Below are 19,804 nucleotides of genomic sequence, written 5' to 3'. Positions count from 1 at the left end.
TGGTGTGGGGGAGGTTGGGGGGGCTGGTGTGGGGGAGGTAGCGGGGTGGGGGGGAAATGTGGGGGAGGTGTGGGGTGGCTAGTGTGGGGGAGGTGTGGGGTGGCTGGTGTTGGTGGGGAGGCTGGTGTGGGGGAGGTTGCTGGGGGGGGGCTGGTGTGGGGGAGGTGTGGGTGGCTGGTGTGGGGGAGGTTGTGTCGGGGGAGGCTGGTGTGGGGGAGGCGTGCAGGGGCTGGCACTGCTGGGTTCTATCCCCACCCGGCCCCAGCCGCAGGCGCAGCTGAGGGGGAGGCTTTGGCTGGCTTCCACAGGTGGTCCCTGGAGAAGCTCGCGTCCTGCGAAGTGGTTTTCGCCCACCTGCTTATTGTTTCTCTTCTCTCTGGGAAGGTAAAAGCCTGTGTGATTCTCCTAAACTACCGGGCTGGGGCTGGGGGCGGGCAGGCCTCCTGTGGGGCCCCGCTGGCACAGGTGGTGTGTGCTGAGCGAGGAGATACCCCACAGACTGTGTGCCCTCACCTCACCCACAGGCCCCTGTGGGCCGGCTACCGGTGCGGGGTCCCTTCTGTCCGCACAAGGGCCCCTTCGGCCCCTCTGGCGGTGCTCAAGGGCTCTGTTGGCCCTTACATTCAAATCCTTTGTGCTACCTTCTTAAGCAGCTGCAGAGTCACTGCTTTTTCCTCTCAAATTCTCAAGCAGCTTAAAGAAGGCCTCTGGACTCCGGGTCCCTCAATGGAAAATGGCCTCAGGGATTTTGGAGTGTTTGATTCCCCCGCAGCTTGGTGGGTCTCTTACTGGTCATGATGTCAGTCCCCAGAGGCCGAGCCTGGGACAGGGAGGGGGCGTGCGTGGGAACCTCATCCAGCTCTTCACTAATGGGTTGGGGGCAGTGCTGAGTTGGAGCTTCTCGCCCTCCTGGGCTGTGGTTTGTGCTCAGGGACTCCCCCGAGCTCCTCCTCCAGCCTGGAGTGTCCTAGGCAGGTAGCCCAAGCACAGCCGTGCATCCCCTACCACCACCCTCCCCCATGGCCCAGTCTCCAGCAGGGATGCATAGAAAACAGCCCATCTTTGTCCTGAAGAATCATGGGAACTTTATTACAGACTTCCTCAAAAGGGTTGCCAGGGATCCCACACATCACATCCCCACGAAACATTCCCCGAATCTCTTTGGAGCCTCTTACCTGCTGGAAGTCTCCCAGTCCACACCACTGCTCACACCTCTCCCCTCCCATTCACCGTGCCTTTACTGTTGTGGCCCTCATGCGGCACTCACCTCCTTCCCAGCCCTCCACCCTTCCCACCCCCACAGGCCTGACTTTCCAGCCCCTCCACACACAGCTCGGTACAGGGCAGTCTGTGTCTTGTGGTAAAAGCAGCACCCACCACTCCTCCAGCCCAGGGTGGGTAGAACCAAGAGACTTCTAGCATGAACGCTCGGGACTTACTGTTGTTAAAAGTGGCAGATGCATTTGTTTCTAATTATGGATTTTAAAAGTCAGTAAGTGGCTATTTACATAGTTTGCCCTAAAATGGAACTTTGGCACCTTGGAGAGTGTGTGTGTGTGTGTGTGTGTGTGTGTGTGTGCGCGCATGTGTGTGAGTGTGCACGCATGTGTGTGTACATGTATCATGAGAGAAGGCATGCCTGGTGGAGATCAGGCAGCCATGCTCATGACTCAGTCACCAATTGGTTTATCACTCTGGTTCGCTTTGACTGCTCTATACTTTTAAATTGTTTTTATTAATTTGTCATATATGGTTTCATTTATAGCCAAAGTGGATCTCTTTGGTTATAAAAAGTGACAAAGACAGGAAACATAAAGAACATTTATGTTGAGCCACCCCAGGCTAATGAGGAGCCTAAGAATGATAATTCTGCAAATTTGCCTCAAAGGCATTTTTTCTAGATCCATAAGTTGTGCTTATCTGATCCAAGTTCTTATATAGGTCATCTAAATGTCTTCAGTACATTAAGTGAGAGGAAGAGAGAAGGAAATTGGCGGGGGGGGGGGGGTTGGGATGGGTACAGAAAATACAGAGATAATTTAACTAGCTTGTCTTTTCATTGATTGGAAAAAATGATTACCAGCAATGTGTTATTTTGAAGAACTTACAGCTCTCTCTGAATCCTACTTCACCTTATCATTAAGATAACATGAACATTACAAAAATAATGCAGTTGATTTTTCTTAAGCTCAAAATGTAAGAATTCTAAAGATCAGGTCACAAACAGTTTCCATCTATTTTTGAAGCTGATGCACATAATTAAGTTTCAATTATGTTTTAAATATATGTTGGTCCCAGAACCAAAATGTCGTTTTTTATTTGTCAACAAATCAGTCTTTCCTTGCACAACTAATTTAAAGGAAATGAAATGTTGTGTATAACTTGTTAAATGGAAAAATGTTGAAATGTGTCCTTATATATAATGAACGTTATTAAAAATCGTCTTTTAATGTTCATTTAATATAATCTTTGAATAATATACTCATATAAAATATTTAACTAAAAATCTTTTTTACTGTAAGCCATGCAAAAATGATAAAACGATTTTTTTAATTGTAGGGAGTTTGTGAAATTATAGATTACTGCGGATGAAGTTCATTAGTCAAACACAGGATTGGAAATGCTGATCTAGAGACACAAAACCCAGGAACTCACGGCAGGGAGCATGAGTGAGGGAAGAGAGGCCAGCTGCGGGCCATGAGGCTGAGGAGGGACCAGCCCCGTAGTTCGCGGCTTCTTCTGGGCTCTGGCAAATAACCTGCTCACTTCACACTTGCCAGAGGGCAGCCCCACACCAAAGCCAAAAGCTAGCCAGAGGCAAGGGTACTTTCCATTATTGCCTTTCCCTCTTCTTTCCTGAAATTAAGTCATGGAAAAGAGTGCATCCTTCAGAGATGGAAAACCCAAGCAGATAGCAGGACTGAGCCCCGTTTTTGTAGCCACCGATGAAGGATGTCTCCCCAGCAGCAGCCCCAAAAGGTGCATCCCGAGGCTAATCCTCAGCTAAGCTGCTTTGCTAGCTTGCCTTAGATTAGGCCAGGTGGACAGGATGCAGGTGACGTCATTTCCAAGAACTGGCTGTCACGTGACTTGGCTGGATAATAGCAGCTGGCATGATTCTGTCCCCAAACCATTTGTAAAAAAGCTTGGAGGACCCTGGGGCACTGGTCATCCAAGCCAGTTCTCTTTCTGTTTAGGGGACAAATGGGTGCTCACAGGTGGGAAGAGCTTGCCTGGGGCCTTGTGGTGGTCCTAGAGGGTCTCCTGTGTGCAGGGAATTCTCAAGAGCATTTGAGTTCAAGAGTATGCACCATGTAGAGAGTACTACTTACAGGAGGATTGTCCCCTTCTATGCCCTAGGAGATGGCCTTGGGCTCATCTTGGGAAGAGCTCTTGAGGGAGGGGCTGCAGGGACTAAACAGAAGGGGTATGTTCAGGACAGAGGAGTAACTTCAGTAATAGCAGAGACCATTCCACTGTGGTCTGGCTCTGTCGGTATTTTGTGACCCATCCTGCGGGAACATTTATTTGTATCTATTCCAGTTGGTTGACCTGCCACAGCCCATCCTCAAATGTATCAATCCAAGGTGCTATTATTTATGGAATCATTGACTCTCAAGCTCCCCAAGGGCTCCCCTGCCGAGTGACTTCCCAGCAGCTGCTGGGCGTCTCCAGGGGCAGGAGCATGCTGCCCACACGGCTGTCCATTCCTTCAGACACAGCCTCCTCCACCAGCTTGTCCCCTGTGGCTCTGGTTCTCTCTGCCCCTTGGGGTCACCCAGCACATGCCATAGGATGGCCTTTTGGATGTGTGCAGATGGGAATGAGACCCTCCCCATTGCTGCAAATGAACTCCAGGGCAGCAACAACACCCCCCTCCCCTGCTCTTCACTCAAACTCTTCACGACCTCTTAGCTTCCCAGTCACCTGTCTCTAAATGGGCTGTAGTTTGTCCACATCCCACAGAAAGCGTGGCCTGAGATCCAAATGCAGTGCTTGGAGCGATAACCAGGACCGCAAAGGGCACGGTTGCCAGCTCTTTGTGCCAGGATCTCAATGAACAGCTGGGCCTAGTTACAGCTGACAGCTCTTCTGGAAGCTTCTGTGTTCCAGTGGGGGCGATGCAGTTTGGCACGGGGGTAGGGTGCACATGAGGGGCAGTAGAATCTAACCTCTGAAAAGGACTGCATGTGTCGTTCAGAAAGAACATTTCTTTGCAAGGCCTGTTTCTGTTCTAACCAGAAAAGTAATGTCACCTTTTTACAGGGGGACACGGACTTGAGGTGTTAAATGACTTATTTAATGATACCCAGGCCTCTTGATCAGGCACTCCACGGGCCAGGTGACCGACTGCCAGAGCACCTCTGAATGTCCCTCCTCCTTCCCAAACCCCAGGACCTAACTGGAGCTCAGGGTCCTTTAAATTTCACAAAAAGGGGCCAGCTAATTACGCAGCAGGATCATCATGCGTGTAGCTCGATCGCGGGTCCTGTCGATCATTCCAAATACTTTCACAGTGTTCTATATTTACACCAAAATGGAGGCAAACGTCACAGTATGGCGTTATCACAGGAAATGAATGAATCTGTCAAAAATCACTCTTTACTGAGTAACTCCTTTAACCCGAGTCAGGAAAGTCTATCACAGTGGGAAGCTGTGCTCTGGATGATGTATCCTGATGAAAAGTTGGTACTGGTGCAAATGCCATGTTTAAAACTTCTGGGTATTAATAGTAACTTCGCGTTCTGTGTGAAGTGCAGGGGGGTGGCCTGCCCTGAGTGGCCACATACATGTTTATTAGTTTGTAACCTTCCCCGGCGGCGGTCCATCATCACGGCAAAAAATTGCAACCTGTCAGTGCCTGCGGACAGTCACGTTAAAAATGGCTTTGAGGGAGAGATGGCTCATGCGGTCAGGCATTTTGGTGTCACACTCAATTGGCTAAACATAGTCATTTTGAGTTCTATTATTGACTAATTTGGGTAATTCACCTACTGGGAAATATTTAAAGATAAAAATGTAAAATCCTGTTGGTTCACGAGTAAGGTCTTTGATGTCAGTTTTGTGACATATTTTTAAACACTGGAAGCTATTCTGCAGGAATAGTCTGGCGTGTTGTAGTTAAGTAAAACAATGTGGGGAGCCCATCAGCTGTCTGTCTGCCCATCTTCCTGCGCTCACGGAGGCTCCGATCAGGGCAGCTATTTTATACCTGGGCGGTTCCAGTTTAATAGAGAATGCCATTAACAAGCGTGCCGGAGTGTGTCCCTGTCTGGAGCCTTGATTAGCCATCAGCATGCTCGCGAGCTCGTTTCTTGATTGGTGTGGAAATGTGTCACACCCTGATGAAGCGTGGCAGGCCGTCACCGCTGATGGATTAATGACAGCACCTGCCACCCGGCCTCACCCACGACAGCAGCCATCCAGAGGAAAGAGTTTGGAGCTGTGTCTGCAGGAGGCCTGGGAGTGGTGAGGTGGGTGGCTTCCAGAAGTCTGCGTGGGCAGAAGTGGAAAGGAACAGAGTCACCTGGGACAGGCTGCTGTGTCTTTTCCTGTCCCCTGCATGTAGCTCTGGGAGCTTGAGGCCCGTGTAGCCCTAGAAATGTTTTTGAGGTGTTTAGGGTCTGACGCGGGCATAGGATTTTTCTAGTTTGACCCAACGTCCATCTGTTTTGCCTGGCATTCCATAATTGCTTTAACCTGTCTTATGAGGGGCATACATGTCCCGTCTCCTCTATGTACCCACACCAACAATGACCACACACTGACTGTGTGCAGCCAGCATTGCCAGAGTGCATCTGGGTTATAATTCTCTTTGGGTCAAGAAGGGCAGCCTTCTCTTCCTCCCACACCCCTCACACATATTATATTATGTTACCTGGGCTGAGATTCACGCTCAGTACAAACAGGAATGTGTGGCTGAGTTTGGGTGATGAGACCCCTCTCGCGCTCAAACCCAGGAGCTCAGGATACCATGGAGCTTTCACAAGATGCAAGGAATGGTCTCAGGGATTTGGCTCCCCTAACAGAACTGACCCTCCAAATACTTTTTGGTATTCAGTTTCCAAATGTCCCACTTTCCCCTTAGGGCACCTCTCCAGACAGTCCATGAAAAGCTCTGTGCTCCTTCTCTGAGCCCAGGCTTGAGACAGGCTGGGCTCTGGGTTCTGTCCCTGACTCTGGTGCTAACTAAAGGTATGACCTTGCTTGGGCAAATGTCTTCCCCTCTTTGGGCCTTGGCTTCCCCCTTGTGCACAACAAGGGGCTTGGAACAAATGAGCAGTTCTTTGAGTTAACAATTATGAATATTCACCTCTCCCCAGTGTAAGCCTGCACTTGGCACATGTGTGCAAGTGCGTGCACACGCGCACACACACACACGCACACACATGCACACACACACGCTCAGCTGGTCCTGATCCCTCACTGATGAACTGAAGAACTATCCTCCCCATGTGAGCCCCTTCTATGCAGCCCTGGAGTGGTGGCTGCTGGCACGGGGGTCTGGGCCCCCACATGTCCTGCCGAGGTGTGCTTCTTGCCAGGTAAACCGCTGTCCGGCCCTGAAGGATAGAGCAGGCTCCAAATGTGGGCTCTCGCTGTCCTATATTATTGGGGTTGTTTGATTTAGAAGTATCATAACTGCCCCTCAACAGTTTAGAAAATAGAGATGAGAAGAAGGAAATCAACAGCTACCACCCTCATTTTGTAAGTTTCCTTCTCATGACTTTTCAAATGGGTATAATTTTTTCATGCTTGTACTAGGCACCTGATACATATTCACTACTTGAGTCTTTGCAACAATCCTTCTGGGGACGAATGAACAGATCCCGTTTTATGAAAGAGAAAACTGGGGTTGAGTGGGTTGTTGAGGGTACTCAGCTGCTAGGATTCAAGTCCCGGCCTTGTGATCCCAGACTCTCCCCCGCCCTCTGTTCTCAAATACCACCCGTATGAGAATCACCTGGAAGGCTGGTCAGAACATAAATAAGGAGGCCCACCTCGACAGCTCGGATTCAGTTGAGATTCTGCCTCTCTAACAAACTCCCACATGATGCTGCTACTGCTGCTGGCCCGTGAACCACACTTTGAAAACCAGTGTACTGTTCTCTGCTTCTTTACATAGACCTAGTTCCTGGTTTCCTACTCCTTCAGAAAGCACTGCCCTAGGTGGCTGTTTAACTTCGCAAACATCACTTTCTATAGCTGCATGGTATGCTGCGTGTTCTTTAAAAGAAACCTGTTGATTATCTGATGCTTTAGAATTCATAAACCATGCCTTCTTCAGCTCAGAACCCTGGAAAACCCCACACAGTTGCGTCCCTCCCTGAGAAGGGCTCTTGGGGCCCTCAAGCTGGTGCAAAAGTGACAGTACTTTGGGTCATTACATCAGCGCCCAATGCCATTTCCAGTTAGCTAAATCCAACCCATTATTCAAAGCACAATTCAGCCTTCACCTCCACCAGGCAGCCTACCTTGCATATACCAAACCATAGGGATCTCTTTGCTGAGAACAGTAACATGCTGCTGTGGTTGATGGCCTAGGTTAGAGCCTGGGAATGAATTTTGTCTCTTCTAAAAAGTGACCCTCAGGGGGCCTGGGTGGCTCAGTCGGTTAGGCGGCCGACTTCGGCTCAGGTCATGATCTCACGGTCCATGAGTTCGAGCCCCGCATCAGGCTCTGTGCTGACAGCTCGGAGCCTGGAGCCTGTTTCGGATTCTGTGTCTCCCTGTCTCTGACCCTCCCCTGTTCATGCTCTGTCTCTCCCTGTCTCAAAAATAAATAAAACGTTAAAATTGTTTTTTAAATAAAAAGTGACCTTCAAATCCCAGAGCCACAGACCATCAGCCCTGCAAATCCCTTGGAGGATGTTTGGTCTGGACTCCTCATTGTATAGATGATGAAACTGAGGCCCAGAGGCAAAGAGAATTGTTCCTGGTCACACACAGAACTGTCCCTGTAAAACTCCATTTTGAATTAACTCATTACAACTCTGGATTTGTTTTTTGACCTTACAACCTATTTACAATTACCTCTTAAAATGACTTCCTAGAGGTGCCTGAGTAGCCTCGTCAGTTAAGCGTCCAACTCTTGATTTCGCCTCAGATCATAATCTCACCATTTGTGAGGTCAAGCCCCGAGTCGGTCTCTATGCTGACAGCACAGAACCTGCTTGGGATTCTCTCTCTCCCTCTCTCTCTGCCCCTCTCCCATGGGCTTGTGTGCACACACTCGCATGTGCACACATTCTCTCTCAAAATAAATAAACTTTAAAATAAAATAAATAAAATAAAATAAAATAAAATAAAATAAAATAAAATAAAATAAAATGACTTTCTAGATACAGACTTGAGAAGCATACAGACTTGAGACAGTGGTTTAGCAGCTATCCCTCCCCACCTGCCATGCAACCTGGGGAGGCTTCTGGAGAACCACTGCCACAGTATTGCCTAAAGGCTTTCTAGCACCTGTGTGGGTAGCTGCTGGAGAAGGCACCAGATTTTGGATTCTGTTCCAAACAGTTACAAGGGGTCCCCTGGAGCCAAGACACCCTTGGCTCTTCTGACCCTCCAGGGGCCAGAGTTGGGTTTACAGGTGCCCTGGAGTTTGCAGATGGGTCCTTTTTGTAAACGTGTGTGATCTGTGTGCACAGCCCAGGGTGGAGAGCCGCAATGGGGTGAATAATGTGGAAGAAAGCCACAGCTGGTCTTTCTCCGTGGGAGGGAAATATGCCTGGAGGCTTCTGTTTTTATTATCTAACAAGTGTATTTTCTCTGAAGCGGGCTCAAAATGGGGTGAGAATAATTACTCCCTGCAGCCCCACCACCACCTCCTCTTGGGGGACCACTACGAAGGGCTCCTGGCTGGTCTTGCCCCCCTTCACCAGCAGCAATTTCTCTGTTGGTGCCATGAATACAGATGGTGGAAGATTATTCTTCATTTCAAACTGACCCTTTTTCTTATTACAAAAACAATATATGTTCATTATTTAAAAAATCAGAAAATAGGAACAAAAAAGAAGTGAATGAAAATACTTCGTTATACCACCTACCCCAAAGATAACCACACTATAAAACTATAGGTATCAATTCCAGATTATCTTTTCTCTTTTTCCTCATTCTTTCATTTAAGGTTTTTATGGATGTATAAACATGCTATTTAGTGTTACAGGGTGTGGTTTTTTTTCACCATAAGTGAAATCATGCTTATGCATATCATAACCTGTTTTTTTTTTCACTTAGAGTATCTCAGGCAGCTTTCCACGTCAGTGCTTGAATATCTAACTCATCCTTGTTAAATAGCATTCAATAATTCATAATGCTAAAGCATTGATTTATGCAGTCCTCTTTTGTTGGCTATTTAAATTATTTTCAAACTTTCCTTGTGAACAATGCACACATCTTTGTGTACTGCCCAGTTACCTCATTAGTTCATTGGCTATTTTTTAAATGGTGAACCTTCTTTATTCATCCATTCAAGCAGATATTTACCAAACTCCTGCTAAGGACCAGCCATTGTGCACATGCTGGGGCTACGATATTGCACAGGAGGACCAGATCCCTACCTTTGCACTTCCAGAAAGGGCACGCGGTTCGTAAATAAGAAATAAGTAAATTTTAAAAACCACTGCAGCTTGTGGGAACTGCTCTACTAAACCGACAGGGTGATGTGTTGGAGGGATTGAGAGAGGAGGCCGGGCCGCTTCCGTGGATGGGAGGTCAGAGGAAGACTCTCTGAGGAGGTGTGTTTGAACAAGACCTGCAAGAGAAAAAGCCAGGGCTGAGCAAGATGAACAGGGACTGAGGCAGGAGGAGCTGGTATGGCTGAGGAATGGAAAGGAGCCAGGGGATAACAGGCTGAAGAAGAGGCTGGAGAAGGGGGAGGGACCAGAGCCCTTGGGACCCCATGGGCTGCAGTCACTATGTAGATTTCATTCTGGGAACCATGTGACATGGCGGTGGCAGGGTTGGGGGGAAGAAGGGACAGGAAAGGCATTGAGATTTATTTGGAGCTGGAACCTACAGGGTGTTGAGGAGGATGTAGGGGGATGGGGCAAGGAAAGAGAAAAATCAAAGGAGACTTCTGGGTTCATCCTGAGGAGCCCGGTGCTGCCTCCTTGACAATTTCTGGAGTGAGTGCCCCAACCCGTCCAGGGAAAGCCTCCTTCCCCCTGGCCAGCACCCTCAGCAGGGAGAGTGCCCGTGGATGTGCCCACATTTTCCTCTTCTGCAAAGTCTCTCTAGCCCCTTGGAGGATGGACGTCTATGCTAGTCCTGAGTCTCCAACAGCAGAAGGGTTAGCTCTGTGACAAGAAAATCCTACAAAGCATGTACTTAAATCTCTTTACAAAGCTGCCAGGACACCTGAGTTATGGGGACTAGAGATCCATTAGGATGTTGCCCTGGATCCTGTTGTTCCAAAACTCCCTCCCCTAGGAGGGAGTGTGGGGCTGGGGGAGTGGGGGTGCAGAGTGGAGGCCAGAAGCCATTTGCAGTGCTGTCTTGGGTGCCCGGGCACCCAGAGGATTAGGACAGGGAATAGCCTGCATCCCTGGCAGTAGCTAGGAAGAGAAGGGCGCCGATAGGAGGCACCTCACAGAGGCAAATAGATTCCCAGTCTGATTTCACAAACTAATAATGGGATCTTTTCACAAAGTGAAAAATGTCCAGTAAATGTTCTCCGTCTCAGAGGTTGTCTGTGGTGGGGTGTGTGTGAGTGTGTAGTCTTTTAAATAAGCCAGGCCTGTGGCTCATGTTCCAAACTCTGTGCTTTGACAAGGCAACGAGCCATGGTTTTGTTCTGTGGGAGAGCAAGGCTTGTCCACCCCTTGCGGTCAGGTGAGGGCACCAATCAAGAATACAGCCCTAATTGGAACTTCAGGCAGTCGTAACGTATAGTTCTGGAGTGGACTGAACTTCTCCTGATTTTGTGCTTGGGCCTTTTAGACAGGAAGGAAGAAAGAGAGTAATGGAGAGATTGAGATTCCTTCCCCCAGGCCATTTCTGGTGAACCAGTTACTGGGGTTTTATACACATTTTTACAAAAGGACAAATATGTGGGTCAGATGAAGTGGCTTTGCAGGGGGCTGGGTTTTGACATGCTGTAAATAGTTGTCCATAATGGGGTGAGACTGGCTACGCTGAGCCATTACTGTGATTAAATCCCCAGCCTCCTCGGGGCCCATTGGCTACCGGTCAGGCTGTGAGCCGCACACAAATGCTCTGTCGTCATGTGGCCTGTGCCTGTCAAGGCCTGGGGCAGGAGTAGCCGGTGTCCGTGGAAATGGGCTGAGGGAGGATCTGGGAAGCAGAGAGGAAGTCCAGGCTGGGGCTGGCTGAGGGGACTTAGTGGTGTTGTCATAAGCAAGCCCCATCCCCTGCCTTCACATCGTCCCATAGCTCAATGCAGGCCAGTGTGAGGTAGAAGCTGAGTGTGATGGAAGGATGAGGACATGATTAACTCACTGGGGAAAGCACCCCAAAGGTGGCAGCATTTCAGTGTGGCCTTGGGAATGGGGCATGTCAACAGCTATGGCAGAATGGTGAGGTGCCTTCTGGGTAGTGGGAACCGCATGCCCAATGGCATAGAGGCATGAATGCATGGTGAGCAGTGAAGGCACAGAATGCAAGGTTGATAGGTGACAGGTATTGGGACACCACACTGGAGACGTAGACTGGGTCATATTTTGAATGATCTTGAAGGCCATCCTTCAGGCTACAGGAGCCCCTGGAGGGTTTTGTGCATATGAGTGAAGGCATCACGTTAGAAAGATGCTTTGTCAAATGAAGGCGGTGGCTAGGCTGGATGGGAGAGAAGTTACATGCCATTGAGAGACATAGCTTCCAAGGGGACATGACGATCCTTAACAGGACAATCCTAGTGGTCGTGGCAAAGAATCAGCAGGGCTAGGGAATCCTTTTGGGTGACATGGTGAAGGACAAGTCAAGTTCAACTCCCAAGTTTGGGAAATAAGTGGCTGTTGCACATAAATCAATTTTCTACTCCACTGAGTTTATTCATTTAAGTGCCCATACTTAAATTAACTCTTTTTGGAAGAACTCTTTCTAACTAGTGACCACTGAACATCACCCTCTGTGTTTTTAAGCAAAGGAAGTAGAACATAATGTTTTAACCAGTTTGAGGAGACCATTGCTATGAATAGTGTAACTGCCCTCTTTGTCACATGCCTCAAGGCCTGTGGAGGTGTTTGGGACCCTTTGCCCCAGCACTGAATAGCCCCAGGCAATTGTACTTGGCTAGTTCTGGGTCTTCTATTTAAAAAGAAAGAAAAAAAGCAATTGCCTCCTCCCTGTTCTTCCCTTCTTTGCTTCCAGCTGTTATTTCTCAGTTGTAGAGTTTTTAAGACATGCATTCTCCCACTATTTCTAATCTTCTACCCACAACTCTTCCTAAAATAAACTACACGGCCATTGTCATGGTTGTTTCCCTCGTTAACTGGCGGGTTCCTTCCATTACTTCTACTTGCATAGGTTTACTGCAGACGACTGAGCTCTGAGTCCACTGGGCTGTTTTCGTTTTCCTTTGGTGTTACCCACAGTGCCTAGCACTGAGCTGAGCACGTTGTCCATACCCCGTAAACATCTATGGATTTAAGAGATGCAAATAGCCTTCTGTTTATTTTTTCCCCCCATCATCAAAGGAGTCTACCTTTAGTCCCTTGAAAGCTGCAGTTACAAAGCCATGTGGAGAGCCGGTTTTTCTTCCCTTCAGATGTGGTGTTAATTATTTCGCTATTGCCTGCAGCACTGTGGAAGTCTGTGCTTCAGCAGCCTAATAGCACTGCCTTTCCTCATTGTCTGTGGACTTAGGCACCAAGGGCAGCCCAGAGAAAAGCAGATGAGTCGCAGGTGTGGATCTGCTGGGCGGCTCTCGTCGCTAGCTGTACAAAGCCACAGGTGTGCGTTGAGCGCTGCGAAGCAGGAAGAGGAGCCTTGATGATTTTGAGGGTCTCGGGTCAAGTTAGTTACCTGCAGACCTGAAAATGCTTTGGAGATGCAGCCAGCCTTCCACAGCCATGGGGAAAATGAGAGTGATTTCTGCTGTTTGCTGTTGGGGCACCATTTAAGTCCATGTCTTGCTAGGTCAACATTTTCATGCCCGGAGCTATAAATTAAAAATATGCCTTAGATTTGGGTGCCATTTCTCTGACTAGAAGCTGGGTCTGTGTATTCCTTTGCGGTTGCTAGGAGCATTGTAGACCAGAAGGAAGGGGAGTGGAGGATGAATGATTTTAAGCATATTTTCCAAGAGGAATGAAACTGTAAACACAAATTCTCACAGACCAGAAAGTAACTGGTTTCCACCCACTGTAGCAAAAGCTCATTGCAAGATCAAGACTCTCTGAAAATCAATCCCCCGCGCTATGGCTCAGCTGGGTCGCTGGCTCAATTGAAATTCCTGGTTCAGCAGAATGTGTGGGCAAGGTATAGTAAGTAGGCCAAGTCTATGCAAACCAGCCTCTGAATTGGTTATTTAAAACAACAGACTTGGGTGACATCAACAGTCATCCTAATCTAGTTCATCTGGGAGCAGCACTTTATACCAGAAACTCATTTAATGCCATGAGATTGAGGTTGGTTTCAGATTGCTATTGCCGTTGTGAAAATTCTTCGGTATTCTGCCCACACCCGCCCCTTTATTTTAACATGGTCCTTCGCATGGATAAATTGGCTTCCCTCTTGCTAGAGAGACGAGGGGAAAAGGCACTGTCTTTTCTGTAGGTGACATGGTTTTATTTTCACAGGTTCAGAAAGAGCTTAATGGAACACAAGCTCTTCTATCGAATTATTACCGTAAAGAGGGTTGCTGAATTCTAAACCCAAAGTCAACACTTTTGACATATGTTCTCCAGCATTTAACTGGCTTATAGCAAACATCCTGTCTCAGTTTATATCTCACTAGGCAAAAATCCAGACCGAATTTAGTGGCTTAAAAGAACAACAGTCATCATTTGCTTGGGATTCTGTAGTTTGGGCAGGGCCCAGCCAGGACGGTTCATCTCTGCTCTTCCGTGATGTCAGCTAGAGTGCCTTGACCAAAGTGGCTCATTCACATGGCAAGTAGTTGCTGGCTGTTGGACCAGAGCTCCACTGGGGCTGTTGGCCAGTGCCTCACCTCCTTTCCATGTGCCCTCTCCCTGTGGCTCAGTTGGGTTCTTCACAGCGTCACACTGTGGTGGTTGAGTTCTGAGAGTAAGTATCCTAAGACTGGAAGTTCCCAGAGGACAAACCCCCTGTACAAGCACATATCAAGCTTCTGTTCATATCATGCTTGTTTTATCTCATTGGCTAAAGCCAGTCACATAGTGCAGCAAGGAACATAATGGCCCCTAAAGATGTCCTCATCCTAATCCCTGAAAACAATGACTATGTTATATTTCACATGGCAATAGAGCTTTTGCAGATATGAAGTTAAGGATCTTGAGATGGAGATTATTCTGGATTATACAGGTGGGCCCAGTGTAATCACAAAGGTCCCTGTGAGTGAAAGAGGTAGACAGAAGAGTCAGTGTCAGAGAAAAATATGTGAGGACAGAAGCAGAGCTTGGAGTAATGCGCAGGTTGGCGTTGGAGTCAGAAGAAGGGGCCACAAGCAAAGGAATGCAGGCAGCCACTCAAAGCTGGAAAAGGTTCTGGAATGCTCTTGCTGACACCTTGATTTTAGCCCAGTGAGACTCATTTTGGGCTTCTGACTTCCAGAACCATAAAATAATAAACTTATGTTGTTTTAAGCCACTAAGTTTGGGTAATTTGTTACAGCAGCAATAGGAAACTAATGCATATGGCCAAGCACAGAGTCCGTGTGGGACAGATGTGTGCAGAATGATTACAGGAGCTGTGATTCATTGGCAGTCACGTAGGTAGCAGTCTACAATTCGAAACAGGGTACATTCTGAAATAAGTCAGTCAGAAAAAGACAGATATCATATGTTTTCACTCATGTGGAACTTGAGAAACTTAACAGAAGACCACAGGGGAAGGGAAGGGGAAAAAATAATTTCAAACAGAGAGGGAGGCACACCATAAGAGACTCTGAAATACAGAGAACAAACTGAGGGTTGATGGGGGTGGGGAAGAGTAAAAAATGGGTGATGGGCATTGAGGAGGGCACTTGTTGGGATTGAGCACTGGGTATTGTATGTAAGTGATGAACCACAGGAATCTACCCCCAAAACCAAGAGCACACTGTATATACTGTATGTTAGCCAATTTGACAATAAATTATATTCACAAAAAGGAAGGAAGGAAGGAAGGAAGGAAGGAAGGAAGGAAGGAAGGGTACGTTTTGCAAACCAGAACTTTCACCAGGAAGTTACCTTGTTCAGAGTTAAATATTTGATGGGTGCCTTATAATTTTTTCCTGGTCAAGGTGAACATTTAGTTTTCTATGTTTCAATGTTCCAACCTAAAATCGTCACTGTCACCCCAAATGTGACACCACTTTAGGGCCTTGTGCTGGAACCAATCTAAGATTCTTTTTCCTTTCTCCAAGTTTTATTATGAGAAATTTCAAACATAGAGAAAAGTGGAAAGAAGAATAAAAGGAATTTCTGAACACATACCACCTAGATTCAATCATTTTGATATTCTGACACGTAGTTGTGTGCATATTTAGCTAAGGTGTATGTATATATGTTGTTTGTTTGTTTGTTTGTTTGTTTTGCTGAACTTTTTGAAAGTTTCAAATACCCAGACCCTTCATCCCTAACTACTTTAGTACATGTGTCCTAACTGTAGGGACATTGTCCTATATTACCTCATTGTTATTATCATGTCTAAGAAAATTAATAATAATTCCCCACTATCATCTAACACCTGTTCTACATTCACATTTCCCCAATGGCCAAAAAAATTTTTATTCATTCATACATTACATTTAGTTGTTAATGTCTCTCTATTTTATTCTAGAACAGCCCCTTTTGCCCTTTCATGCCATTGAAGAGACCAGGCTAGTTTTCCTGTAGAATGTCCCACATTCTAGATTTGCCCAGTTATTTCCTTGCAATGGAGTCTGACTTGTTCCTCTGTCCCCTGTATTTCCTACAAATTGGGAATTAGGTTTAAAGACTTGGCTGGGTTTGGGTTCTACACTTTTGTCAAGAATATACTTCATAAATGGTTCATATGTGGCATCACATACAAAGGTGCATAATGTCAGGTGCCCCTTGGTTAAGTTTAAGTTAAGTTTATTTTTTCTGAATGTTTACTATTTTTGAGAGAGAGAGACAGAGCATGAGTCGGGGAGGGGCAGAGAGAGAGGGACACACAGAATCCAAAGCAGGCTCTAGGCTCTGAGCTGTCCGCACAGAGCTCAATGCGGGGCTCGAACTTGTGAGCCCGTGAACCTCAAAATCAGGATCTGAGGGGCGCCTGGGTGGCTCAGTCGGTTGAGTGTCCAGCTTCGGCTCGGGTCATGATCTCACAGTTTGTGGGTTCGAGCCCCGCGTCAGGCTCTGTGCTGACAGCTCAGAGCCTGGAGCCTGCTTCTGATTCTGTGTCTCCCTCTCTCTCTGCCCCTCCCCTGCTTGTACTCTGTCTCTCTGTCAAAAATAAATATAAAAAATAAAAATCAGGATCTGAGCCAAAGTCAGATGCGTAACCAACAGAGCCACCCAGGTGCTCTGATCAAGTTAAGTTTAATCACTGGGTTTAAAGTGGTGATAGGTTTCTCCCTCTGTGATTGCAGGTAACCTGTGGGGTGATACTTAAGCACTAGGCAAATATACTGTTTCCAATAACTTTCATTCCTTGAGAACCCTTACCCAAACTAGTTATTTCAGGAGTAGATGGTGATTTTCCGATTCCTTCATTCTTTCTACATTTATTAGGTGAAAGTTTTTGTAAGGAAGACTTCATGTCCCTCTTTGAGTACTTCTTTGCTTTTAGGCATAGTATGTCCCAGACAGACCTTGTATTTTAACTGTTCCAGACCTAGATTCACTCATTTTCGTGGGGAATTCTGGTTCTTTTTAGTCAGGGATTTAAAACAAAGATCTAACCACTAGGGATGCTCATTCTAGGACTGTTTAGTGGATAGAACCAGGGAATATATTTATTTAATACATTTTGTTTTCAAATTGATATTTCTAGTTCAAATTTAATATTCAGACACTTAACCTACTGAGCCACCCAGGTGCCACCATATGAGCAGATTTTATATTCATTCTTATTTCCACGAGTCGCCTAGTGTGTATGCTTTTCTTCACTGTGCTTTGCCCACTTTTCCGCATAGCCCTGACGTGTCTCCATGTAAGCCCACCAAGGCTGTCCTCTCTGGCCCGGGATGCTCCCACCGCACCGTGTGGCTACACTGGAGGGGATTCACCCAGTCCCTGCCAGTGGCCTGTTAGATCGTTGCTGATCTTTTCTTTTGCCAACAATGCCACTATGAGTAATCTCTAGCATGTGTTTTCGTACACCTGAAGGTATGTCTTCAAGTGGAGTGAATGGGTCACAGATAAAAACGTACGTAATGTCATCAGGTATTGCTAAATTCCCCTCTCTGGGGCCATGCCATCTTCTGTTCCCCTGCTGGTAAGTGGTTCTCCACAGCCTTACCACAAAACATTTGTCAAACTTGTGGATTTTGCCAGTATCGTAAGAGGTATATTTCAGCTTAGTTTTGACTGATATTTGTGTAATGTTGTGTAGGGTTGAGCATTTTTTTTTTTTTTTTTTTAGGTCTAAAGGCAGTCTCTCTCTCTCTCTGTACACAGTGCACATTTTTTGTTCATTTTTTCTGTCTTGGTCTTTTTCTTCTCAATTTTAAGAACTTTTTCTAATAGTAGAGAAACTAGACTTTTGTCTCTGATGGAAGTTGCAACTGTTTTCCTTTCTTAGTGTTGACATTTGTCTTTTGACTTACATGTATTTTGCCATGCATTTATTTGTTTATATAGACAAATTTATCAATGGTGTATTATCTTTAGATTTTAAGTTAATATTGGAAAGACTTTTCATCCCCCAAGTTATCAAGGGATTCACCCATTTTTTCCCCCCAGGACATGTATAATTTCATTGTCCACTTAGATCATCGAATCCATGCACAGTTTATTTTGGTGAGTGGTGTCAGATACGGATTTAGTTTTGTTTTTTCAAAAGGCCATGCATCTTTCCCCCACAGGTTTGAGATGCCACCTGAATCACAGGCCAAATTTCCACATGTACTGGGTCTACTCACCAGCTTTTTGTTCTGTTCGCTGATCTGTCAAGCCTGAGATTCATGAAGATCACCTTGACCCACCTCTGAGTGGAGGGATAGTGTGTTTCTGTCATTCCTTGTATAGTCCAGAATCAGCCCAACCCCAGAAGGCAAAAGCTTAAGACAAAGCTCTTAACCTCCGCAGAAAGCAGCTGTGGTCCACATGATCGGACTGTGATTGACATCACAGAAGACTCTCTACAACCCAAATTATACCAACAGCTTTGTAAAGGGCAACAGAGCAGGTCTGAGGAACAGTCAGCACATCTAGTCCTCGGAGGTAGATGCTTTAAAAGTTCTTTCTGGGTCATGCTGGACTATTAGGTACCAGGTACCAATCTATACTATTTGGCTCCCTGTGGAATTGCTTTTGGTGAAGAACACTTCAGTGACAGGTCATGGTGCTGTATTGAGGGATGTTCTGAGAAAGAAACCAGGGAAACTTGAGTGTTCTTGAGCATTCACTGTACCATTCTCTCACTCCTTGTCTTATCTTTCCTATATTTATCCTGACTTCCTGACATGACCTTACTTATTTCTTTTCTTTTGATTTTAATGCATCTTTGGAAGCCGTTTTTGGAGTACAGGGCTATATTTTCGAAGGAGAAGGGAAGGAAGGAAGGAAGGGGAATTACACAGGCCTGATGGCTTTGTACTGCTGAAATATGAAAACAATGTACAATCCTTGATTTCAGGCTAGATTTACTGCACTTTTCAAAGGAACCTCTTCTTTGCCAGGCTTACCCAATGTAGAAAAACACCTTTGCTTCCAGGTCAAGCAGTTTCATCCTTTAAATCTTAACCATTTTAGATCGGGGTGGCGGGGGTGCGTGGTTGGGGGGAATGAATGCAGAAGGACTTTAAAAGCTGATGCAGGTTCAGGGGTGCCTAGGTGGCTCAGTAGGTTGAGTGTCTGACCCTTGATTTCAGCTCAGAACATAATCCCAGTGTCATGGGATTGAGCCCTATGTCAGGCTCCTCACTGAACATGGGGCCTGCTTGAGATATTCATTCTCTCTCTCTCTCTCTCTCTCTCTCTCTCTCTCTCTCTCCCTCTCTCTCCCCTCCCTCCCTCCCTCCCTCTGTCTCTCTCTCCTCCTTTGCCCCTCTCCCTGGCTCACATACATGCGTCCTCTCTCTCTCCCAAATAAAAATAGAAAAAAAAAATTAAAAATAAAGTAAAAGCTGATACAGTTCAGACAAGTGTTCTAGTGACCAAAGTCAGCTTGAGGCATTGGTTTGACTTCATCAAACACATCTGCACCCCGACTTGCCTTTGCCATCGTGGGCCTGTGCTGGAGTGAACGCTGCATTGCCCTGTGGACCAAAAGCAGAACTTTCTGCTCACATTCATCACCCGGAAGGCAGTGTCTCCGTCACTTCCTGACTCTTCTCGTTTGGTCCAGCAGCCCTTTTAACCATGTGGAGAGCATACCACCTCTAGGACGCCATGGCTGCCTTGTTCTTTTCCAGTTCCATTTGTTCCCTTCTCCCCAGCCCTGGGCTCTGCTTGTACCTGAGGTGACTACATTGACCTTGCTTTCCTGCTGATAAATTCGTTTGCACCTTCCTTGCAGGTGT

At 46.6% G+C, this 19,804-nt stretch overlaps 1 protein-coding gene and 1 long non-coding RNA gene across 2 annotated transcripts in view; both read left to right on the top strand.

Moving 5' to 3' along the window:
* Positions 1 to 19,804, top strand: part of LOC125937806 (kelch-like protein 29) — a 253,204-nt gene that overhangs the window by 32,081 nt on the left and 201,319 nt on the right. The gene's annotated exons all lie outside the window — the stretch shown is intronic.
* On the top strand, positions 4,179 to 13,151 carry LOC125937638 (uncharacterized). Its single transcript, XR_007462449.1, has 2 exons — positions 4,179 to 11,631; positions 12,832 to 13,151. It is a non-coding gene; the product is annotated as an uncharacterized LOC125937638 (long non-coding RNA).

Source organism: Panthera uncia, assembly GCF_023721935.1.
Source record: "Panthera uncia isolate 11264 chromosome A3 unlocalized genomic scaffold, Puncia_PCG_1.0 HiC_scaffold_12, whole genome shotgun sequence".
NCBI classification, from domain to species: Eukaryota; Metazoa; Chordata; class Mammalia; order Carnivora; family Felidae; genus Panthera; species Panthera uncia.
Note: the sequence above shows the minus strand (reverse complement) of the source record. Positions and strands in the feature narration are given on the sequence as shown.